At 49.9% G+C, this 25858-nt stretch overlaps 1 long non-coding RNA gene across 1 annotated transcript in view; it reads left to right on the top strand.

Annotated features, from left to right (window-relative positions):
* The first annotated feature begins 11162 nt into the window (after positions 1 to 11162).
* LOC308179863 overlaps positions 11163 to 25858 on the top strand; it is a 90551-nt gene continuing 75855 nt past the window's right edge. The window contains exon 1 of the long non-coding RNA XR_013940641.1: positions 11163 to 12860. This is a non-coding gene — a long non-coding RNA (uncharacterized lncRNA). The remainder of the gene's footprint in view (positions 12861 to 25858) is intronic.

The raw sequence follows: 25858 nt of genomic DNA on the forward strand, positions 1-25858 counted from the left end.
TGCCGTGGGGCTGGGGGCATCCTGCTGGGATGCTGGGGGCATCCATCCACAACCTGCAGGATGGAGAATGGGACACAGCATCTCAGTGAAGCTGAGCCCCCATTGAAATGTCCGAATTTCACATCTATTTCCCAGGCGATCGGCACCTCTCAAGTCTCCCTTCCAGCCTGACATTTCACTCTGTTCTCTCCAGCTGGGAAACAGAGCCCGAGAGCCAAAAACACTGAGCACCTCTTTTTTTTTTTCTTTTTTTTTTTTCCTGGAGTCTTGGAGTGTGCATTGCTCAAGTCTCGTTAATTTAAAAATGGAATAAAGAATGCTCAGCATCCCGCAGGATCAGGCCTCAGGAGCAGGAAGTACCAGTTGGCTCGGGAGAGGGTTTGTTCCCATGAGATTCCCAGTGTGGTTTTGGCAGGCCGCGTGGTTTGGATAGCTCTGCGAGCAGGCTCTTCCTGCCTGAAATGCCAGCCGGGGAAGAACAGCTGACTCAGAGCATGACAGCTCTTCACAGCATCCCCTCGTGTGATGAGCCGTCAGAAACTTCCCTGACACCGCTGCCTTCACATTTTGTGAGGGTGGCTTGAAAGCCGAGCTGTAAGCCGAGCCCACGTCACAATGCTCTTGGAAACCGAGGTCTGTGGGCGGAATTCACCTCTGCGCGGGGACTGCGGCGCGTTGCATCCCACCCGGGGCCCAGAATAGGATTTCAGTGGAACCGAAGTGGTTCACGGCACAGTCACCCCAACACCTGAGTGTCTGAGTTATGATAAATACGTTATGAAAGCATCAGCATGACTTAGCTTTTCGGGGTGCGGAGCCTCGGGGATGCAGGAAGAACTCCAGTCGGGGGGGCAGATTCCCCCTTGCCGCGAGGGACGTGTTCCATGCATTTTGCAATACGCCTGGCCTGGAAGCAGAGGTGAGCACCTCACAGGATCCCTGGTAGGGTAAAGGTTCCCAGATCTCTTCCACACCACACTAAAGAGGAAAAGATAAGCTCTTGCAAGTCAGTTTACTTTTTAAAATTCACGTTGCCATAGCAGCTTAGCACACTGTCTCAAGTCCTCCTTCTTGCAAAACTTTGATCACCATGAAAACAGAATTATGTTGTTCTCCACCATGTTCTACATCTAAATATATTGAAGTCCCCATAGTTCAGGCTTCAACATCTCTGCAAAGCCCTCTTTTATTTCTCCCTCACTGACATTTCTCAGGCCAGAGGATAGTACTTTCAATCCTCTGGCTGCCTCAGGCCCGGTGGTGGTGTAAAGCTGCTCCTCGGCACCGCCGCGGTCCTGCTGCTGCTCATCTTGCCAGCTGAGGTTCTGGTACCAGTGCCTTCTAACACACCCTGACATACCACAGCACGGAGGCCCAGCCACCAATTCTGCCCCATAAATCCCAGCAGTACCCTCCCTCCTTGGTGCTGTTCTCCGCCCAGCAGCCCAGTCTCTTCCAAAGAGTACTAAAAGCACAAAATCCCCTGAAATGTCCGTCCACTTGCTGCCATCCAGCAGAAGCACCAGGCTGCTTTGTCCTCGCTCACCTCCGCTCCGATCATGCCGGGTGCCCGCTGTTCCCAGGGAACGGGGTCGCTCACCACTCTTTGGACGGGACGAATCGGCTTTGGAAGCGGTTAGCCCTGGGGAATAACTCGAGACGGGACAAAACTCACATATGGGTAGGAATTGGTGACGTTTGGCCCACCCTAATTCACATTAGTGGCTTTACTGAGGGTGAGGGCAGGAGCCTGCTGCCGCCCCAGCGGCCTGCCTCTCCGCAAGCTCGGCGTGACGCCCGCGGAGACCGGAATTTATTCGCATCATACCTGGGGTGGGGCGGCCTCGCTCCTGCTCCGAAGCCTTCCCTCCGGTGCGCTCACGGTGCTGGGAGCGACGGAAGGCGCTTTGATAAATGTCAGCACTTCGAATCCTGCTCAGAGCAATCCTTTTGCTTTCATCACGTGTCCCATTTTTCTGGCTGCATTCACGCTAGCAACATCGGAAATGACCAAAAAAAATACATATAAAAAAAGATTAGGCTAGACACGGACAAATTTGCAGCAACAACCTCTGCAGTCGTTTGGTTAAACAGCACGTTAACCTGAGCTCCCCTTCTGCTGCTGTTCTCATGCATCTGTCTCCTCACCCCAGACAAGACCCTTCCAGACCAGGACTGGGAAAGGTCAGTGGGAATTTTATTAACGTGCACAGCCAGACTTCTTCCAGTCAGCTTTTTCTTTTTTTTTTTCTTTTTCCCAATCAACTGAAGGGAAAAAAAAAAGAGACGAAGAAGAAAAAATTGGGGTAAAAGTTGAAGAACACTTTAATTTATAAGAAAAAGAACTAAATAATTGATGTAGTCATGGTGCCAAAGGTAATTTCTGCTGCTCCCTCTATCTCACAAAGACATTTAGCATTGATTGAGATCAAAGTATCAAAAACCCCTGCTGCTGAGCTGAAAGGCAAAACTTTCGGCTGCCTTTCTCCGCTCTAATAATATCGTCTTTATGTAGTTAATAAACTGCACACTTCAGTCAAACTATATCATTACAGAAGACTTAGGGAGCTAATAATTTAAAAGCAAAGAATTGCCTCTGTTCTTCGCTTTGAACTAAACAACATTCTGTTGAATGAGGGGGACATCAAAGCTTTGTTACTATTACCAATGTGGCTGGAGCATAGGGCCGCACAGAGTGTGTACTTCAGTCATCAAGAGAAAAAAAAAAAAAGATTAAAGATATTGGCTTATCAACCCACAGGCAGAACCAGGTGTTTTCTTTTCTGCTGTGCAAGCATCAGGTGGTTTGCTTATCAATGAGTTTTCTTGTTAAATAGATGTACACGACTTCGCCTGGGCCCTCCAGTCCCGACTGCAGCCCTTTTATTTTCTGAGCCACCTTTGAAGGACGTGGGACGAGGGCTGTTTGTTGGCTAATTGGGCCCTTTTGCGAGGGCCGGCTCCCATTTTCGCCCCGCTCCCCACTTTCCCCCTGTGGCATGGGAGGAAAGCGTGGCATCACGTTTGTGCCCGTGATGCTTCCTTGCAGGGGGTTTTCCTCCAAGGACAGCACCGGGGGAAGGCTGGTGCTGCACCGAGAGGCTGGGCTCCAAGCCCCAGCACAGCCAGGGCAGGCACGCAGCACCGACAGACCGAGCTTCTTCCACCTAGCCGCTGCTCCCGTCGTCATTCCTGAAAACATCCACACAAGGATGAGAATCCTGTGGGTTTTCTCTGCCCTTTGCACAAATCCCACTGAAGCGCAGAGTTTTTCCTGGGACACAGGGCAGGGATCAGTGAAAAGAGTCCGAGGGAACGTCAGGAGCAATCCTCCCGTCCCTTCCCTGCCGTGGCATGCTCTGCCCACGCCGTGTGCTGCAGCTGGCTCCCGGACAGACCTGGAGCACTCTTAGGATGGCGATGTTCAACGACGGGGCCGCTCCGGGGTGCTCTCACCTGGTGAATCGCGAGGTCAGCACGTGCGAAGAGGGCCTTCCAGCCCTGCTCTCATCTCCCGGGCCTGATGTTCCCCTGGATGTTCCAGGCAGATCTTGGAGCCGACAGTTTGGCGTGGGCTCTATTATGGGATCCTTCTACTTCTTAAATGCTGCTTTTCATTTGCATCAAAAACTCTCCTTGGTTCTTGGCGGTCTGGATCTCATCCCCTATTAAAGATTGGAATTTAAAAAAGCAGAAAATAATGGCTTATTTCAAAGTAACAATTCAACTGCTTTTTGAAATGCTGTCCTTATTCAAAACCACTTAAATTTATACATATTTCTAAGTCTTTATTATCCTCAGAGGCTGAACCAATTTGGATCTTGATTTCTGCGAGTGTTCTCCTTGATTTTTTTTTCCAAGAAAGTTGAGATGTGATGTGAACAGATTGGACATTAACCATAGGTAACAAATGGTTTCCCGGGAATTATTGCTCAAGTTATTCTTTAAATACTTTGCAAAGCCTATTACAGTGGGGAGAAACTTCAGAGCAAAAAGACTTTTGCAAAGGGATGATCTGCTGCTTTTCATCCCGTTGAGCTGCGGGCTGGAGCGCGTGCCTGGGCACATGTGGAGACGTGTGCATGTGCGTGCTGTTGTGGGCTTCCTTCCGTCAGTGCAAGTGGCTTTCCCGTACATTGAGGATGATATTGCAGCCCTGCTGCAGTGGAGATTTTGCCTTTCATTTCAGGAAGACTAAAATTTTGATTTGTCTTCTAGCAGGTATGCCCACGGCCGGCACACACCTTATGGCCAGAATAATGGAAACTGCCCTTCAGAGAGGAGCTCGCCCCTCTCTCCTTCCTTTCCACAGGAGTGATGAGGCAGCCTCACGGGTTGTCTTTCAGACAGCCTGAGCCAAAGGGTCCCTGACATGTTCTGCTTGACTCGTATGGGCTTTCTTTAATGGGATCTACTGGGCACAACGTTCAAGATCTGCCCATAGAAATCAGCGCTCAGTGGGTATTTAGGACAAGCTCTAGAGCAAAGTACCCAACGCAACTTCCAGAGCGTGTTACCTGTCTGTCTGTCTGTGCGTCTGTCTGCAGGCAGTTCCATTCACGGAATGACTATTTCTGCAGCGTTTAGAAAGGCTCCCACACTCAAAAGAGCGCTGTGAACCACCACGAAAGGTTTCCAGTTGGACAGAGACGCGGAGCTAAAGGCTCTTGAGCCAACCTGTGCAAGATCTGGTAATACAAAGATAATAAAGTGACTCTGATGGGAGTGCAAGGCAGAGTGAAGCTGTCTTTAGCCTTTACCAAAACCACTGTCAGTGCCTTTGCCTTTTCACAGCACAGCTCTTCGCGAAGCTAATTGGGTTAGTGCCTTGCAGGGGGTTTTCAGTGTCTGCAGGAGATGGGCTGCTGCAAACACCTTCCCCTTCAAGGCACACAGCGTTGCCTTTTTCACACCACAGCTCTCTCCCTGGCTTCTGTTCTCGAAAAGCAAAAGTCCCAGGCTGTTCTTCAGTATCAGCCATTACAGGGTTTCAGTTCTTTCCTCCCAGCCATTTTCAAATGTTCAACTTAAAAGGAAAATGTTTCATTTTAGGCCAAATTCCCCCCTCCTCTCCCTTTCCCCTCTCTTCTCCTTCGCCCCCCTCTTTTCTCTGGAAGAAGAACAAAGTCATTCAAATCAGGAAGCTGAGGAACTCCATGTATACTTTCCACTGGGACCTCAATCCCTACTGGTTTGGCTTGATTTGATTGAAGTGTAATTTAATCCTTCACCATTTGTCATAATGTCATTTCTGTATAAAAACACGGCCGCATCCAAACTTCAGATCAGCACCGAGGAGCTCTCCAGGAGGCGCGGAGCAGGCTCTGCGGATGGCGAGGAGGGCGTGAAGCAGCCCTGTGGGGTGCGTCCTGCTAGGGAAGGAGGTCCTGCACCCACGGCGAGGTGATGGGGTGACTGGGAGCGTGTCTGCACAGACTGCCAGGTCGTGTAGGTTAAAGCGTCCGGGAGGAGGTGGACAACTTGGATGTCAGCGTGGGCTAGAAATGAATACATTTGCAGGCATAGGTAAGCGCAGTGCTGGTCGTGGTGCTGGACGATTGCCCTGCGTTACCTCCAGGAGCAAGTCTGCGGTCTGTGTAGCTCAAACCACGTCTGTATTTGTAAAGAGAAAGGGAAGGACAGGGCCTGGCGATGGGAATTCTCTTCCCTCACGTGCAGGTGTCTTCCACCCCCTTTTCTTCAGAGCAACCTCTGTGTTTTGGGGGCTCGCATCCAAACGTTGGGACCTACCAGCAGCCCAGCACAAGGGGGACTGAGAGGTGTCAGGGAACCTCTGCGCTCAGAAGCCCTGGGGGTTTTGTTTTCACCTCCGTGCCTTGCAGGCTTTGCTCCCTGCGTGGCAATCTTAATGCAGAGGCAGAGGAACCAACCTGGCTCAGCACCTCGCATGGTCACTGCTCGTCCTCTCTCAGGCGTGCTGGCTCACTGCTCGCTGCCCGAGCACCCTTGGCAGGATCTGGCCCCGCAGCCTGGCATGTCCTGGGATGCACCTTGGCACGTCCCGCGGAGCGTCACCGCACAGCAGGAAGGTTACGGCTAATCTGCAGCTGTCCCGTGAGGGGGTTTCGCTCCAGGATTTTTCTTAGAGAGATGCCAAACATCTTTATTTTCCCCTTCCTGTCCATTCACCGAACACCCTAAAAGGAAGTACGAACGAGGGGAACAGATAAGCCTTATCCCTCGGAAAGAAAACATTCCTGCAGTCAGAGTATATAAGCCAGATACCGCCTGCCTTTCTTCAGCCCGAGCCGTGCGGGTATCGCAGCAGCCGGAGCCTGGCTCTCTGCTGGGGCTTAGGACCGGAGCCAAAGGTCGCGTAGCCGGGGGGGACAGTGCCCCGCAGACCTCCTGTCTCCTCACCGCCCTCCCGAGGGACCGGGCTGCCAGACCGCCCGCGAGCTGCTTGGGGAGCGGGGGCACTTGCTTGCAAACGTGGACCAGGAGGATAAGCAGACAGGGGGCTGTAGGAGCCCCCAGCTCCCCGTCACCCCGCTGTCACAGCCCTGCTCCATCCCTTCCCCCTAAGAGCAGCGCGGGGTATCTGCTCACAACACTTGTCAAAAATTAAAGCAGAACCTTCTTTCAAATGCTCTGCCTGTACTCGGCTGCCAGAAAAGTGATTCTTCCTCCCCAAAAAAATTTGCATTTAAAATTCCAAATATGCACTTTTGCTCAGACGAAAGAATGCGTGTTCCTGCTTTCAAGTCGGGTCCTCCATGACCTCTAGGTTTTAATATTTCCAGCAAAGTGTCATTTGACAATTCAAATACAGTCGGTAAGCACAGGAAAGTAAATGTCCTTTAAGATAAGCGCGTATTATAGCAAGGGTTGGTGATGAGAAGATTTCACCTACAGCTAGAAACTTCAGAGTGATACGTGTGACTCTGCTGCATATTAAAAAACGGCTTTGGTGAAATATTGGCATTTCCAGGTTTCGGTTTGCCAGTGCTAATATATTCCCGCTGCTTAATTCACAGGGAAGCGTGCTGGCCTGTGCGGAGAGATTTCACTGTTTAGCTTCTGCTTTTCAATTAAGAACAAATCAGGGCTCAAATCCTGCTCGCGGCGGATCTCAGCGGGTGAAGGACTGCAGCCCCCACATCTGGATGGATGGATCCGCGCTGCCAGCGCGCTCCGTTGGGGTGGTACCGGGGTGCTCGGGGTGCTGGGGCCGGCCCCGGCCCCTCCAGGCGTGGGTGCCCCCGCAGCCCTGGGCTCTCCCCTCGCGCTCCGCTTTCCTCGCATCCCTTTGAGTTCACGGCAGGCTCCCAAAGCCCTCGCACGGGCGGCCGTGTTGTCGCACACCCGCCCCTCCGCGCGCAGCTCTAGCCACCAGTCAGCAAGCAGATCAGCTTGTCACAATAATTAATAGGCCTCCCTGTGGTCCCTGGTAATCCATCCCAGGGCCGCACAGCACCGGCTCTGTTTTACTTAGGTGTATGTAAGCCTTAGAACTGCCCCAAACAGAGCCTTTTTCATGGAACTGATTCATTCAACACCTTAGAAGGGTTGTGGGCGCAGGGAGGGGGCAAGTTTACACAGATGCTAGTGTCTCAGGACTTGCTAGCAGGTGTCTCCTAACTTTACACAGACCACCCTCACACTAAAGGGACTCCTTTTGCTTTGAGCCTGTTTGAGTTACTCGGCTTTGGTCTTTGAGCTCCTGCTCGGCGGACGATTTATGGCGCTCCTTATTGATAATGCCCCTGCGAGCAGAGGGACGGCTTGTTAGCCAGCCGTGTGGCTTTCAGAGCGTCCTCAAATAGCTGACGTGCCCTGAGCATGCAATTCCTCCGGCTTTCTAGGGAAAGGAAAACAACAACACCCGTACAGGCTGCAGGGTTTTTCATTTGTTTGTTTGTTTATTTAAAGGGGGGCGGAGGGGGGAGCTAATGATAGGTTTAAGCAAACAGTTTCCTCTGAATTTGGCCATTTTCTCTCGCTGAGGTCATATGACAGCTGAGATTACATGATTAGAAACGTTTTAAGGCATTCCTGCAGCCTCAAGAGGGGAGGAGGGCAAATATTTTGGGATTGCTGTGCGCAGTTCAGGAACACACATCGCGGAGGGGTGCCTCTTCCCCAGGGGACGAGGCCATGAGGCAGCCAGGAGCCCACGCTGCAGCCGCCGATGGAGGCTTGAGGCCCCTCAGGCGTCGGGATGCCAGATATGGGACAGGCTGTTGCAAAATTTGGATCAGTCTTTGTGGTTCTCTGAAACCTTTCCCTCTGTGGTTTCTGAAAAAATTTTCTGTATTCCAGTCGGTACGGGCACCACGACTCCAGCAACGCCGACACAGAGGCAGCATCTTCCACGGTTCCTGGTGCGGACACCCCAGGAGCTTCTTGTCCCTTTGCCACAGCAGAGCAAAACTGGCCCGACTCAATTCTCATTACAAGTTAATGGGGAGAAAGCGTTACTGGTGTGACTGCAGTGCCTGAAACCCCACAACAAAGGGCCGGTCCCTGCCTCAAATCTCTCTTTTCTGCAGGCGACCTTCCCTTCATCTCCGCTGTGTTGTTGGTGTTACTGCCCCGTGTCACTCGTGTAGCCCTCATTTGTTCCCTCGCACTGGGAGACAGAAATCAGCCTGTAAGCACCTGAAAACAAAGATTATTTCTCTTTCACATCGGTGTGCAAGTTAGAATTTCTGCTAAAGATCCCGGTGGGGTTCTGGATGCACTCCATCGTGGATCCAGCACCACGACAGGTGAACACTGCAGCCAGACTCTGCCACCTCTCCTCCCTAAGTCACACCTTCTCTCTACTGTAACTCCCACTGGAATTAGCAAAGCTTCCAAATAGGTGACAAATGGGCACCCGGCCTTTGTATGAGCCTCTCGAGATCATATCAAATTTGTTGTTTTGCTGCTGGCCAAGATTTCTTCCTACTTTCCTGTGCTAGCTCTCTGAATGTGAAAATACCCTTTCAAAGCTAAGTGGAGAGCGTACTATTGCAGGTTGCGTGTCAGCCGCTATCGGTTAAAAAATGAAAATATAATTGGTATTCCCTGAAGTGAGCCCACCTCTCGCAAATATTTCTGTGTAGCACTCAGCACGTTTCCGCTGAGTTCAATTTGTCAGCAAATTGCACGATCACTCTGCTGAACCACTGCGGCACTCCACGCAAGGGAGGGTTTCACAACACTTTCACGTTGACTCACGAGGTCAACAAGAAGGCCCGCTGGCTTCCTGTGTACCCCGAGCCTGCTACAGCTGTGCCTCTCCAGCAGGTTTGGAAGCAACGATATGTGCTCACTGATACAAATGATATTTCCAGTTCAAGTCCTTGTCTGGCGCAATGAGGAGTAACGATGATATCCATCTCTGCCTCCTGCTTTATCAGCTCCCACTAGAAAGGAAAGGGGAAGGTCTCCTGCTGTCCATAGGTAGTTTATTGGCTGCATTTACTCTTGGCTGCTCCATAACTTTATGCTTGAGCCCTCACCCCTCAGGTCATTCAATATTTTACTCCTGACGGAGCTGCAGAGGCACCAGTTGAAGCCCAGACCCCGAGTGTCAGGTACGGGACGGATGGCTCCTGCCAAGGCTCCTGGTGTCATTGTGAAGGGTCCCAGGCAGCTGTACGGACGTCTTCCCACGCCCCCGTCCTGCCTCGCACACACTTCATAAAAGCTGTAAAGGGATTAGATGGGACAGACATGATAAAAAATAAATGAGTTTGTTGTGCTTTTGGAACTAAATAATGCTTTAATAGCAGAATCCTTTTTCAAAGTTAGTAGTTCAGAGTAAGCAGTACTTTAGGCAATCCAGGCATCTGCTGCAGGGACTTTCCCTTGTAATTAGTTAATGAGCTTGATGTAATTTTTACATCTAATTAAGATGCCATCTTTTTAGCCTTGTTAGGAACGGTAAACTTTTGAGACATATTGGAGATGGGTTCCCTACCTGCCCCCTGACCGTGTGCTCCGGTGAGCTAGCAGCAGCCAGCCTCGAAGGAGGCTGTGAGCCTTGGGGTGTGCAGAGCGGGAGTAAGAACTGTGCTCCCCAGAAGCGGAGTAAGCCTCTCCTTCCCATGGATGACATTTTTGGCCACCTGCACAGTTCCTAAAACCATATATCTGCGGGGCAGAGTGCTGCTGGTTTTGCACAGTGACCTGGGTGACCACCTCACCACGACACCTCCTCTTTAGGGCTTGCTGATCAGCTGAAGGAGAGTTGGACACCAACTGGCTGGCTCTTAAAACCCAAAAGTGAACTGGTGGCTGCACCAGGGCTTCTGCTAGCTTCTTTTCCCAGCTGACCCCATTTTTATGTGCTCCCCGCTTCATAGCTGGGCTCCAAAGCCTGGATATATTTCTCCCTGGCCTGCCATCGTGCTGATTGGATTTAAATATGAAAAGCGTTGGTCTCTGTGCAAGTTCAGCCTTTGGTTAAAAGTGCAGGATGTTAAGAGGTGCAGGACTTTTTTAGTCTCTCATAAGGTCTTTTTTTCCGTGTCTCCTTATGAAATGGCCTTGAAAGTGTCTGTAATATAATGATCTCACAGACTGTACAGGCTATATTTCTCCTCCCTTTATGTAGAGTTTTCCTAGCTAATTTCACAGTAAACTTCATTAAACTGCCATCCCCTGCCATGAACTCTGGAGGTTCTCACTGCCACATAGTACATGTGGCTGCTGCTGGTGTATCTGCCTTGAATTAATGCAGGCGGGCTTCAGCTCCTGCAGCCTTTTGCAGAGATCAATGGGCTTGGTCCTCGGCTGCAGAATCAGGCCCCAGAGCCACACAGATCCCTCCAGCCTCCCACCCTGTGGTCCAGCTTTTCCTCAGCAGCCTTTGAGCACCAGTTTGACCCCGTCCAGCTTGGGGCATGCAGACTGCCAGAACCTCAGGCAGCTGAGGCAGGCGGTGTCTCTGGGCCTGCCTAGGGCCCTGGTCCTGAGCCGCATCCTGCCGGGGTGCTGAGGCTGCAGTTAGTTACTGCACACTTTTGCCATTGCTCCTCCGGGCCCAGGTTTGGAGGACTGAGGTAGCAGAAGGCTCCATCCTCCTCCAGCAGCTTCAGAGTAAAGGTAGGAAGAAAGAAAAGGGGAGCACAAGCGTATTCAGGCCCCCCACTTTGACAAGTAGCTGTGTTCTCCAACCCTTCACTTAGGTTTTCCTGAATCCGTCAGCCCAAGGCCTCACCCACAAGCCAGTTCTGCCAGCGGTGTTCTTCCCATTGCCTTCAGTTGGCCATAAATCCCATAAATAAACGTCTTGGCACAGCAGCCCCAGCTATAAGGTGAGGACAATGGGGGCCGTAGGTCACACTGAAGATTTTTACATTCATATGGCTTCCTCTTGCCCTACCAAAAGGTAAAGCAGGGATGAGGAGAGGACAAGAGAGCAAGCAGGGCAAACAACACGAGGGGAAGGTCCTGCTCTAAGCCTTACTGCTGTGCAAGTATCTCCTCTGACCTGCACATACACTGCGCAGGGGTGAACTAGGAGGCAAATCCTCTTCCTTCTGCTGCCACCCAGTCCCCAGCGGACCACCGGCCAGAAAGGAGGCTGCCAGTCACGCAGGGGCACTTTGATGTGGGCACAAAAGACCAAGCCATTTGAGACGCTTCCTGCCCGGTGGCCTCCATCAGTTTGTGAAGCCTCTGAACGCTCCTGTTTGATCCGCTTGAGGATCTTTGAAGCCGCTTCTGTCTCACAAACAAATGATCCACTGCAACTTATTTTTAATCCTTTAAAAGGTTCCAGATATTCCTCTGTAAAAAACAACATACCCAGCCTGAGACTTGGTACCTCACGGAGGAGCAAATTTTCAAGTATTGGTTTGGTCTGAGCACATTCAAACATCATCATCAATTTGTGAGTTCCTCGCTAGGAAGAAATGCCAAAGGTTCGGCCTGCACTGTGACCTAATCCTAGGTGCTAAAATATTGGGATCTCAAGGAAAGTAGCTATGAGACAAGACCGCAATGGCTTGGACTGCAGTGTAGTGTATGGCACAGTTGATCTGAGGGGCTGCGAAGTTGTCTGGCGAGTGGAAAGAAATCCTGGCCAAGCAGCACAGGGAGAAGCTCAAAGCAACACTTCCACTGTTGTCTTTCATTTGCAGCTAATCATACGCACAAGGGCACCGCTCGGTGTTGCAAGCCATTTATATACCTACCCTCCTGTTAAGCTTTATGTGAATTAATTGCTGCTTTCCATTCCTTCCTCCATGTTTTGCTCTAACTCTCTATTTGAACAAAACACTAAAATTGCAAAATCCAGCTGAAACTTAACGGAAAACACCAAGTTCCATCTGGCCTCACATAAATTATGGTCAGAGTTGCCATTTTGAAGCACAGTTGTTGTTGTTGTTGTTGTTGTTGTTTAATGCCAAACTATAAATCAGCTCAAACTGAGTTCAAACCAGCTCCAAATTGGGACCAGGTTTGCTCGGGGAGTTTGCAGACTCGAGCAAAAACTTTGGGTGAAGCCTGGCTGAACGCTGAACTTGCAGCGAGCCAGGTGAGCGTGGGGCCATGTACCAAAGGTTCCACAGGGCCGTAAGTTTAACAGAGAGAGGCCTGAGGCTGATTTGTGCTATGTGGGGATGTCCTTGCCTTCATAGAGGGGAGCTGGGAGGGGAGCACAGCTCGGGCGGCAGCACAGGCCACAGGTGCCCCTTGTTTGGCCTTGACAGGCTGCCAGCCCTGCCCCGGCCCTCCTCAGGGATATCTGCACCCGAGGAGCGTAAGCTGCTCCTTTTGGCTCTGTTGGGGGTGATACTGGCAGCAAGTCCTGCTCATGTTGGGGATTCTGCTACAGCCCTGAAGGACAACGGGACGGGGGAGCCTGGTGTGGAGGCGCTGGCAGGCCCGCGGCCCTGCGGGTGAGCTGAGCGCGACGTGTGGTGGGGGTGAGCGAGGCCTTGCTGCAAAGGCCCGGGTGGAGATGGGGGCGTTGTGTGTCCAGGAGCTGGTCTGACCTGGTCCCTGCGGTGTGTGGGGTACGTGTGGTGTCCTGGTACCTGTGTGAGAGCAGGTAGGGCTCCTCCCTCCTCTGTATCATGACCTGTCTATTTTAACCTTAAAATAAGTCAATCTGAGAGGATTTTTAACCATAGAGTCTAAAAATGCCTCACACAATGCTCATTTTTGTTTGTGGAAGCAAAGTAAGTCTGTTTTCTATGTCCTTCCCTGGCTTTCTGGGCACTGAGGAGGCGTTAAGGAAGCCTTCCTCCTCAGCCAGGTTGTGTGCTGGGCCGGCACCAGCCCTGGGTGCTGCAGGCGGCCATGTCGCAGGTGTGTGGGTCCAGGCATGGCAAGGATAAGGCCCTTAGGCATTAACTGTATTTCCACAGCCCTGTCCTGCCTTTCAGCTATAGAGTGGCATTTGAGAGGCTGTAAATAATACAGGAGATCCTGTGGGATGACTTTGTAAGAGGAATTGGAAGTGAGATTACTTGGTGACACGAGCAGTGAAAACATCTCTTAACTCTTTAGTGAGCGGTAGAGCTAATCGTCATGTAAAGCATGCATAAATTCTCTGAGCAGGAGGTGCTGCTGCCCTTGGGAGGTGAAATATGTGATTTTTGTTTTATATTTTGTTAGTGGCTGCACATTTTTAAGACACAAATACTCAGCTGATCCTTCTTCCTTTTTGGCTGACTCTGTGCCTTCTGGAGTTGAGCATCCTCCTGTGATGTGTAAATGCTGAGTGACTTCTGGTGATCAAAGAGTACGGGCTTGATAGACGTATTTCAGCTGCCTATTTGATACCCAGACAGCATCTCATATCACCGCTCACATTCAAACGTATCTGTTCAGAACACTTAGTAGATTAATTCTCTTCAGGCAACCGGTGAAATGGGAACCATTCCTTCTTCAGGCCCTGCTTCTGCAACCACGAGATGTGTGGTTGCAGGTGGCTTTGCTTGTGTGGCACCCACGGGGGCCCCCTGGGACGTGATTCAGACGTGCAAACCTTGTTTGGAGCAGGGGATTGGGATTGAGTTACTGGGCAAAGCATTAGTCCTGTGTTGTGGTAGTGCGAACAGAGCAAAATCCTAATTTCTGTCATCCAGAAAATAGGATGGGGCAAATAAATTGTCTGTACTTGTGGGACCAGGAGCTGGGCTGGCATGCAGTGGTGTGCTGGGCAAACAGCTTGTGCAGGCGGGGGCTGTGTGCTCGGCAGGCTGAGGCATGGAGAAGATGGTGCCTATGGTGGGCTTGTTGAAGGCAGCAAGTGCTCTGAATCAAAGCTTGGCTCTCAGTGCAGACTTCCAGTGTGAAATGGAGCATTTCTGGTGTACCTGGTTGGGAAACATGCTTGTAATTCCTCTCAGGAGAAAGAAATGGTATGTCTGTATGTATGCATTAAAATATGTATATTTAAAAAGGACAATTAATGTTAGTGTTCTCATTACTTTGTCAGAGGAAGGCTGCTGTTCATAGCATGTGGTGAAATGCATTGGCCTCCTACTTTTCTGATACTTCCTTTTGCGTTTAGTCAGAAAAAATGAAATAAAATAAAAGGCAGACCAGTATTTGCCCTCTGCATGCTGGAGAAAGTTGCTGCAGAGGAGGTGCTCCCTGTGCACAAAGCTGTGGTACTGAAAAGGGAATTACAGGGGTACTGAAAAGGGAATTACAGGCAGTCTTTGTTTGGATCAGAAAGGCGCTTCACAGAAGTGTTGTCCAGCTCCACTTTGCGTTTGCTCCTGCCCACTGGAGCAGGCTCCGAGTGGGCACGGCCTGGAGTGTGATGGGCAGAAACGAAGGCAGAGGCAAGTGATGGGAACCCAAAGGTTTTCCTCCACCATCTTGAGAGATGGGGGGCATGGCAGTGAGACCGTGGTGCCTGCGGATGTACTCATTGCAGAAATGCCGTGGTTGCACGTCCACGCGCTACCATCTCACTATTTCACCTTCATTACTGAGGAAAAACATTTCGGATCTCTGAAAGAAGCAGTAAATGGCCGTCATTGGCTCCAAAATGTTGCAGGAATAGCAGGGGCTTTGATCTCCCCCCACCTCCTCTGCTGTGTGCTGCTTAAGATTTACCAAATATTGCATCTCTTCACATAAAAACTCACCTTTGTGTTGCTGCGTATAATCATTGAATAGTGATAATAACAATAAAACTCCTAGGAAATCTCCCTGTGGCAACAAGTAATTGACCCAAGAATTTTCACTACAAGGAATTATTATTATTTTTTTTAATAACCACACAGCACTAGAGATCTACTTGTTCATTGGGGGATACACCACTATTGTTCTCATCAGTCCTGATGCTTTGCCTTCACCCTTTGAGTTTTCTCAAAGGATTGAGATTATTTGGTTTCTTTGAAGAACAAAGGATGAAGAATTTTTTTTAGATGACTGGCTATTTTGATCTGCAAGGTCTGCGCACAGTGTGAGGGAACAAACATCACTAAATCATTAAGGGAAAAAGGAAGGGTATGCATAATGGAAAGGAGAAACACAAAAGCCACCGAGCCCAGTGGTTAAAGGCAGGCGCTGGCAGCGGTGCCTGGGTGTTGTTTGCTGACCCAATGCAAGGTTTGCTGCCACGCTTCTCTGGCCTCGGTTTCTCCATCTACAAACTGGCAGGATTACCCTTTGACTTTGTCAGGTTCGGTTACTTGGCTATAACTCATTTCTCTGAAGGTCCGAGGGTTTGGAAATAACACAAACAGGATGTCTTGCTTAACCAGTGCTCTGCTGCAAGATGCAAACTGTCGTGAACGTGTCTGAAAAGCCCAGCAGGCTGGCGCTGGGCTGGGGCCAGCCTCGAGCACCCGACCCGTGCTGAAGAGGATGCTGCCACCAGGGCTGCCCCGCTGCTGGAGCTGGTACCAGCCTCAGGTACCCATCTCCCTTCAGAGGCATTTCCTTGTTGCACGTTCCTCTGTGTTTCTTCTCCCGAAAGCTTTTGTCCCCTCCTTGGTGATAGGGCCTTAGGTTTTTGCAGCGTGAGGGGCCATGCATCAGATGTTCTGATAATGGTTGAAGCATTTGATTTTTTGAGCCACTGTCCCTGGGCTTGCTGATGGCTCCTGGCGTGTGGGAGGCTTGGAGGTGGCACAGTGCAGACCCCTGAGGCTCGACCCAGGGCGCAGCAGAGTGAGGCCTGGCCAAACCCAGCCGACTCCTTTGCCTTGTGGGTTTTTCAGAGCTCACCCTGCTGTCCTCCTGCAAGCAGCTCTGCAGAAAACCAAGGTCCCTCCCTGAGCCTGTATGTCATAGGATAACACACAAAAGTACTTCCCACTCAAATGCGCCTCTTCCATTGTGGGAGATAAGAAAATATCACATATGCTGGGGAAATAGGATTAGCCTGTAATTAAGCAAAAATCCTTCTATTTAGCATAACAATATTTTTAATTAAAGAGTGAATATTACCTGCTAATTATAGGGTTCAGAATATACATAGAACAATGTTTAATTTGTATATGAGCCTCTATTTTTATCCTATTTGGAACCAAAAATCAGATGTTAATATAGTCGTTCACTCAGATGCGTAAGTAAGAGACATCTTTCAGGCTCCCAGCTAAACAAACAGCATCCTGCTGGGCCCGGCCTGTCACCGCTCCTGGCAGTTGGGACTCGGCAGAGGATGCTGCAGCTGGCTTAAAAATACGGTGTCTGAGCCCAGCTCTCGGTGGTGGTCATGTACGGGGGTCTGTGGGGACCATCCTGCTGGGGATGAGCACCAGAGTGCCATGGAGGTGGACACAGACCCTGGAATTTGGAGAAGTTTTCATCTGGATCCGGGCTCTGCAGCACGGTCCTTAGCCAGGGCCTGGAGCTTGTCCTGGCTTTCTGAAAAGCTGTTATCCTGGTGTAGTTTCCAAAAAGCGTACATGTCTGTGAGTGAGCCTGGACTGTGTTGTGGGTGAACTTTGCCATTTCTCAGTGGGCCTTGGGAAACGGTTCGCTTAATCTGCGGAGGGCGGGTGACCTTACTTTCCTCAAATGCTGCTCCCCCTGTTACCCAGCGGTTTTACATTTAGCCCTGCATTCTGCAAACACTTAAGCACATGTTTTCCCTCACACTTAATGGCAGTGTTCACTTATGTACAGTTAAACATGTGTACCGTTTTTCACAGGATCCAAGAGTCTGCCACAAATATTTCGGGTTCAACTTCCATTTTGCGCCCCTTGAGTTAGAGCCGGTCTTGTTTCAGAAACAAGCCAGTGCCCTAATTAGTCGCTTTGATGCGCTAATCCCCTTCCTGCCCTTTGGACATACCGACATGAGCATGTCCCTAACCTCCAGTGGGTTTTTTTGTCAATTCGGGATATTTCTGGTGACTTCAGGCTCCATATGTCTCCCTGAGACAAATGAGTGCTCCTGACATGTGAGATGGTGGGAGCGGCGGTGGTCGTGGGGTTAACCAGAGCAGCTTCTGAAAACACAGGGAAGGAGAAAACATCTCAATTTCCCAAGTGCCACCTGCGAGTGGTTTCCTGGCTTTAGCAGCAGCCTGAGCAGTGCTGATGTGCTGCGCCTTGGTGTGGGAGTGGCTCTGCCCAGGGCAGCACGCACAGAGTTTAGCAGCAGAAGGAAGGCGATGCCAGGTGAGACGTGAGACCTGATTTTTGAGGAATACGCGTTATTTTCTGAATTGCAGCAAGAGCGTTTAGCTTGCACCAGCTCAGCCTGGCATCTGAGCAGGTTGGCTGTGAGGCTGTTCTCGTGCGTGGTCTTTGGGGGCACAGACCAGAGGGAACAGCTCGACTTGGGAGCGTGGGGCAGTGACAGGAGGAAGCAACGAGGACAATGCGGTGACAGCAGCAGCGCTGGGCGTCACAGCGTGTTCTCCATGCCTCAGTTTCCTGCTCCAGCAGGAAAGTGCTGAAATCTACCTTGCAGAAAAGTGAGGCTTCCTCAATTAATAAATGTGCTCGCAGGCTTGCCAGATGAAAGAGATGCAAAATACCGTGATAGTTTCTTTTATGATCGTTAATAATAGTGTAAGTTACCTGAAAGGCATGGTGCATGTCCCCGGCGAGTTCTGATCTCCTGTCATGCTTGGCCGTGCGGGATGGATGAGGCTCTGTCTCTTTGGGGAGTTGTTAGATGAGAAAACAGGCAGCAGATATTTCTCCACCCCCTGCTTCGCTCTATTCCCAGCACTGCATCACTCCCAAGGATCAATATCTGAACTGAGAAATTATATTATTAGGCTGCATCTTGTAATCACACACATCAAGTAGAGTCCACTGTTTTCCCCTTGGCACGTGGCGGCAGGCCCTGGCGGAGAGATGGTTCTTTTGAACAGATTAAGAGCATCCACCATGCAAAATATGTGGGGTGTAGGAGGGGGACAATCCTTCTGCAGAGCGTGTCTGACTACTTTGTGTGGATTGCTCCTTCCGAATTTGCATTACAGAAAAACAATCTTTTATTTATTTAAGTTGGAAATCCCTTTGCATCTGAACTTCAAGTGTGCAGCAAACACACTTTGATCATTTTAATGCAGAAGTCACTGATTTACAATAAATATTGTGTTTTCTTTTCATACTTCTTTTTGTTCTTTGAGGAGATTAGAGCAAAGGAAGGAAAATTTTGACCTCATTAGAATTGCCTGGCAAAAGAAGCATGCAGAATGAAGAAGAAGCTGGGCTTCACATTGTCTCAGGCTAGTGACAGAAGTAACAGCATCGACCTGTCGGTCTGTGATTGCTGATGCAGTTTATCTGGACTGGGAGGAGAAGTGGCTCCATCCGCAGTGCCCACGGATGTGAGCTGGGGGAGGTTGCTCTTTTACTGTAAAGCATCAGGAGGAACCAAAACATCTCCAGCTCTGATGGGGAGTGGTGCAGCACTGCAGGCGTTGCTGCTTTCCTTTTTCCTGCAGTTATCACACGTAACAAAAACGCAAGCAATTAATTCTATATCTGGGCCTGAGCTTGTGATGCCAGGCCGATATGGGGATTGGGATTTAGCCCAAAAGGAACAAAGGTCAGAAAAGCAGCAGGATCTCAGTGACCTTAGACACAGAGCTGTCCCTGGGTTATTTCTAGTGAACAGTCTTGGCAAACGTGTGAGATCTGTGAACAGAGTTTAGGATCAGGTCTGGTGCCCCAAGCTGCGCAGCGATCGGACAGAGCTGCCTCCTCCAAAAGGAAGCTGGGCTCACTTCTTACGGGGAGCTGAGAGTAAAGGAACCTGAGAGGCATCTTTGGGTTCTCCTAAATCCAGGCTTTCCCGCAGTGCCGCTGAGCTCAGGATCCAGCCCATCGTCTTTGCTTTCAGTCCCTGATTTATCATTATAGGGGACTGCAATCGGGGTAGCTTAGCCTAAACGTGGTCCATCCTCAATGACATGCTACTGTGCTGCTTCAGCGTGGGTGCTGCTGCCTCCCCTCAGCGCTGCCGTCCGCCCTGCGCCTGGGAAGGCTTAGAGACGAGCCCTGGTTTTCACTTAAGCCTCATTTCCTGTCAACTGAAGGGGGTTTGAGCGCACAGTTCCCTTCGTACCCAATTTGCAGTGAGTAAGTTTTGCTGGGAAAGCTTCGCAGACCCTGGCGGTATTACGGCAGGTCTGGGTTCCTGTAAGCGAGGCTGTTTCCATGGACAGCACCGGCACGTCCTGGGAACACTCAGCCTAAGCCCAGGCAACATTTTCCAGTTATTATCCAGTGGCTGCCTGAGTTTGGGTTTCCCACTGACAATAAAACAGTGGGGAAAAGAAAGCGATTAACAGCTTACGACTCCATCGAGCTCCTCCTGAGTAAAGCTCCTCGCTTTGTTTTGAGGCTCGGAAGATGAACTGTACAGGACATTGTTTGCAAGCGCGTCCTCTGTTTTGGAAAGCCTCCATATATTTTGTTTCCATGTTATCTGCATGGTTGTAATTAGAAAATGATGTGCCTGCTACATGACCTCCTCATAAAGAACATATTTAAAGTGAGACAATAACATTCAATTCCCTTTCTAAACCATCAAAAAGAAAATGGTTTTCAAGGCATTTCTTCCTCCTTCCCCATTCCCTCCCTTCAGCCACTTGGGTGGTCTCATTTGACAAGTTTTACAATAGAGGGCTTTTTTTTTTTCCCCCTCCGTGGACAAACATGTAAGTGCAGGAGGAAATCTGGAACTGGGAACCAAACAATCCCCACCTCCCCAAGAAAAACTCGAAGGGGCCAAATATCAGCAGATTCTTCCACCGCTCCTGGCAAAGGCAGCGCTGTGACTGCCACTTCACTGCGGCCCTTCTAAATCACTTTACCAGCCTAAAGAGGCCTCAGCCTAAATGAGGATTTGCACCCCTGACACTGAGCATCAACACGGGAGCTGTCGGCAGCCTCCAGCTGTGGTGCTCAGCTGTGGTGCTGCCAGGACACGAGACATGCCAAGGGCCATGCACACGCACCCCGGCTGGAGAGCTGCTGGACGTGCGTGTGCAAGCGGCAGGGAATTTGACTCTTTTAATGATTTCTTTGTTAATCAGCTCGTGTGCTTTTGCAGGAACCAGACAGAGCAGGTCTTACGAGAGCGGCTTTGTGCCTTGGGAGCTCTCCCTGTTGCGGTGCCAGGAGGGTGCAGGTGCACAGCAGGGGCAGTGCCTGCACTGATGACAGCTCCGTGGCTGCGATGTGCTCCTGCAGAACATGCACCTGCAGTGAGAGGGGCGGCTGCGAGCTGGGCTTCCAGACAGGTGAGCAGCAGCTTCACCTAAAAGCCCATAAAATACTAATTAAAAAAAAATCATGAAGCTATAAAGTGCGTTTAGCAGCTTCCCACTCAAATTCTGGAGAGGGGGAGCTGTGCTGGCACCACCCTGTGCGAGGCAGAGCTGTCACTGGTAACTCTCCCTAGAGTCCAAGGGTCAGGTTTTCATCCGTATTTCCAAACTGACTTCTCTGTGCTTTCCCCCCTTGGCTTTTCCCCTCAAAATATCCCTGCTGTGGCCCTACTGGCAGGAGCAGCTCTGAAAATGGTTGCTCAGAGCAAGGTCTGGAGAAGAATCCTGTCCATCTACGGACATTGGGACCAACTCTCTTGCTGGGAACGTGTCTCAGGCCTGAAGTGCCCAGTCACTTACCTACATGGCATGAATTTCAAATGCAATACGCTGCTTCTGTCAAGCCTCTTCTGTAGTTAGTCATACCTTAGTAGCTGGGGAAACAGATCAAATACTGTTATAAAAACACGGGGGAAAAAAAAAGAGGTGCCAGGTTCTTTTACAGCTTTATTTGTGTACTGTATATCTGTCTGTCTGGGCTTTACAGCCTTTGACACTGAAATGACAGCAGGGAAAAATGTGAATATTTAAAGGCGAAGCTAGCATCAGCATTTCCATTTAGGTTATCGCTTTGTGTTGTCTCTGGCATTCTAGCTTCACTGCAATGAGGTTTGAGATCTTCATCTGGTCCTGATGGACAAAAGCTTTCTTAGAAAAAGGATCAGGACAGAAGGAATCAGTCCATGGTGACTGCAAAGCTGTTGGAGTCCTGTCGGAAGATAGGCAAGTAAAGCAGCCCTGGATCTGATGGATTTTATATCTCGTTAAATACAAATTGGACCATAATTTTCATGTCAGAGTCATTCTACTGCATCCAGCCACAAAAAACACGACTTTTCTCATTGCTTATAGAGCAGCAGGACCAAGCCTGCCCACTTGGTGCGAAGGGGGCTCTGAGGCAGAGGCGCTGTGAAGCCGCGCTGCCTCTCGCTCCCATTTAACCTACTCGAGAATTTAAATGCCAGTGTTTTTATATCATATAAGACTGCGATCTGTTCTGTATCTAAGACAAATCTAAAAATAGTTCTCCTCTCAGCCATTTTCAAGATTTTTTTTTCCTGCAAAAGGTGAGCTCCTTGTGATCGTCCTGGATAAAAAGCATTATGCCGAGGCGTACTGCTGGCGAACACACATCATCCATCACAGCCCTGCTCGCTTAGGGTGCTGTCACTTCTTACCGTCTGTGCAATCAGCACTGTGCAGAATCGTTATTTACATACAGGACAGGCTTTGAGTGACAGATCAAATGATCAGATTTTAGCGTGATTTAGGAAAATTAGTTAATTTGGCTAGGGAAATCAAGGATCCCTATGGAGCTTGTAGGGTAAAACTTGCTTCAGATGGTTCATAAACAAAGGGCTGTGTTGCTAGGATTGCTAAGTTCAATGGATTTTGCTTTTGCAACCCACTGTTGCAGTTTTACTCTTTCCCTTTCTGTCTGGGAGATATTCAGTTGCCTCTTGGTTTTATATTTTCCTTCTATTTATTTTTTTTAATTTTATCATTTTCAGCAATCCTAACAGCAGGATATGCTTCTATGGGAAAAAAAGTCTCATGGTAAACAACAAAAAAGTGAATATTAGCAAAAAGTGTGGGTCGAGGGAGCCTGGCCGAACTGAGAGCATCTCTGCAGGCAGCTGGGCTGGGTACGTGCACCCATGGGCAGGTGGCAGGGGGAGATGTGGAGGGGCACGAAGCCACAAGAAGCGTGCAGGGAGTGGTTCCGCGCCCTAGTGATGTGTCTGTCTCTCTCTCACAGTTGCCCTTAGACACGGTTAAGCTGCCATATCGGGGTGTCCTGGCGTGTCTCCCAATGCCATGACGCTCCTTAGTGACTCTCTGTGTTTGTTCTTGGTCTAACGTTGCAAAACAGCTCAGGATTCCTTGATCTTGCCTTGTTTGGATTCTTTCATGAATTGCATCCATGTGTCCGAGGCACCGAGCCCTTTCACACGGTTGGGCAATATTTGCGTTAGGAACAGCAGCTCTTTCCTCCACGAGCGCGGGTCGTTGTTCCTCCCAGTCCCATGTGAAGTACGGGGCTTCAGATCCGGGCGTGTGGCGGCGAGTCTGGGACACAGGGCTGCAGGATAAGGTCTGCTCCTTGTGTTTTTCCTTGAAGCAGCTGTCTTTCCCTTTCAGGCAGGACATTGGCCATGCCTGAAAGCCATTTAGAAATTGCAGGGAGTGCAGGTTTCAGTAGCCTGCCTATTAAGCGGGATTTCTTGCCAAAACACATTACTCTGAGATCTGCACTTGTACTCAGTTTTCACGTAGGAGTAAAAGCAGCAGATTTAACACCAAAATCCAAGCCAGTTTGGATGTGGGTACATATGGAACAGCTTGAGTCCTTGTGGCAGATACCACCAGGTGATAGACGTGAGCCAACAGCCCCTCTTGCACGAGACAGGAGGAACGATGGCTGGAGATGCACAGGGAAGGCTCTCCATCCGCTCTGACATGTATACGCCTGTGATTCACTAACTAGATTTGTCCAACTGGGATTATCACTGAAACCTCATTCCAATAAAATTCTGATTTCATGACTATTCCCAGAGGTGGTATCTCAAGAGGTTGGAAATTGCTGCCGGCGTCAGCCAGGATATAATTGTCATTTATGTGTTTGTGCTCTTGTCTGCACGCAAGTGGATGAGACAGATCTACAGCATGTCATAAGATGGCTGGGTTTTCATACGGCTTTCTTAGAGATTGTTGCTTTTATTCTCGTTCAAGGTTTTCATCCTTTCTCCTGCTGTATTGTCTGATTTATCAGAGTGCCTTAACATGTGCTTCTTCCTCCTGTTCTCCTCCTCTCCCTTGCTGATATCTGTAAGCAAATCACCACTGGTTCAAGGGAAGTGAAAGAGGAAAAAAAAAAGGCAAGGTTCTTGTTCGCCTTATGCAATGGAGATGATGACTGAAACCGCTATTAATGATTGCTCCCTGCGTGCCCAGGCAGGGAGTTTGATTTCTGAGTAATTTCAGTGACGGCGATGTACGTTAATGGCATAGTCTGCAGCTTCACTTTTTCTAGAATCAGCCTAAAGCCAGGTGGTGTTGTCACTGGGCTGCTGAAGTAGCAGCAGGATTAGGCCGTCGGTTTGTTAATAACAGTAGCTATCGGCATGGATTCCCAAATGTGACTGGCGTGGTTTGAGACCCTCGTTTTCATGGAGGTCACTCAAAACTTACTGAAAATCAGGTCTCTGACACTCGCGTGACCACGAATGGAGGCGTTTAATCAACTGTTGTTTGACAGTTAAACCCATTAATTAAAGGCTTAGCTGGTTTTTGAGAGTGCCTGGCCATGAAGGTGCCAGAATTTTGGGATCCAGTGGAGCCCAGGCTCTCCATGGATCTCCAGATGCTCCCAGGCAGAAGGTTGTGGCAGATGCAAGCACCTCTCTGTCCCGTTCACACCCGTTATTCCCTTTGCTGGTCAGACCCTGCCGCCAGCTATGATGATGGCCCTTGTCCCCTGCAAGCTGTGGCATCCTGCTCTGGGAGACAAGCAGCAGGGACACCCTGAACCACGCTGACAAGGCTGGGAGGTGTTGGCTCTCCTGCGGGCACGGCTCCAGAAGCTGCTGCAGTGGAGTCGACGCTTGGCCGTGGGTGGCCGCAGGTCCCTGGGGCCGGCTGGTGTCTGCATTTGTTGGCAGCCCCCCGGCTGGTCGGGCAGGGTGGGCATGCCCGGGAGAAGCGCAGGTTTTGTCTGTGTTCAGCGTTCCCCATGAAAAAACTTTGTGCGCCTAACAAGCGGATCCTGTTTCTCCTCCTGCGGGGAGGCTCTATCAGAGCTAACCGGTGGTAATTGGAGAGGGGGAGGCGAGGGGAAAGGGCACAAAACCCAGGAAGAAAGGGAGGGGAGTGTAAGATCCCAGAGACTGAGCTTAATACCAGCAAACTTGGATGGAAACGCTGCTCTCGCAGACCACAGGGACATGCCTTCCGCTGTGGGAGTGCAGAGCAGACGATGCGATAAGGCTGGCGAAGTCGCTGCAGTTGGTGCGACGAACCCCGGGACGTCTCGCTGGACGCGCTGCCTCGCAGAAGTTTCCTTCTGTGGGAAAAATCAATAACTGGAATGGGTCGGTCTCTTTGCCACTGCAAACCTATACTTAAGTGTGATTAAAATGCTTTCGGCAAAGGAAATACCCTGTAGTTTAAGCCAAACATGGGGACATCCTTTCTCCCTCTGATTGATGTTATGGTGGTTTATGCGGTGTACTATATTCTGAACCAGCCCCAAGTCAATTAGGCACCATTTCAAAGTATTTTCTCATGCAGCCCAAGGTTTTGCTCGTGCCAACGAAATCTGAAACTCGGGGAAATGATAGCAGAAATGAGTTCTGTGAACGAGCACAGCCAGGCCGTGGGGTGAGCAGGCAGCGAGCACTGCAGGATTCCCTGCTTCAAGGATCAAGCTGCCTTTTTCAAGTTGTGAGATTTAATGGCCTTTTTTTTTTCCTGAGATCAAGCGTAGTGTTGGTTTAATATCTGATACAAACTCTATCAGGAAAATATATCCTTCCTTTGTGGAGGGACAAGATCTAACTATAAAATGATCGGATCCCGAGAGTTCTTTCCCACCCCTGGACCAGATGGGATTTCTGCCCCAGAGACCCCATCTAAAACACCTTTGTGCTCAGCCTTTGACTATTTGAAGCTTTCAGACAATCACAGTGTGGGAAAGGACTGTCCTTATAAATCTTCCGACCTTTCAGTCCTGAAATATCATTCCTTGTGATGGAAGAGAGTAATAACATGTGAGAGCACCATCACAAGCCAGCCAGCAAAGGAAATAACAGGGTGACCTTATAAAATCAGCGCTGAAAAAAACCCCCTATTATAGGGTTAAATGCCACCGAAGTAATGATTCTCCTGGTTTATCTCACTGGCGATACGCTGTATTTTAAAGCCAGCTGTCGGGGACATGTGAAACGGTACTTAAACCATCGGCGGAAGGTTCCCTCGTACACCAGACATATTTCCATGTATTCCAAAACAGCCCCGGAGTCTGGGCAGGCAACGAGTGAGCTTAATTCCTTCCTTTGTAGTAGGAGATCTTTGAAACTCCTATTTGATCGTTTCCCTAGATTAGGATGGTTCTGCGCTGCTTTGGAGCA

Source organism: Anser brachyrhynchus, assembly GCF_964034855.1.
Source record: "Anser brachyrhynchus genome assembly, chromosome: 18".
Lineage (NCBI taxonomy): Eukaryota > Metazoa > Chordata > Aves > Anseriformes > Anatidae > Anser > Anser brachyrhynchus.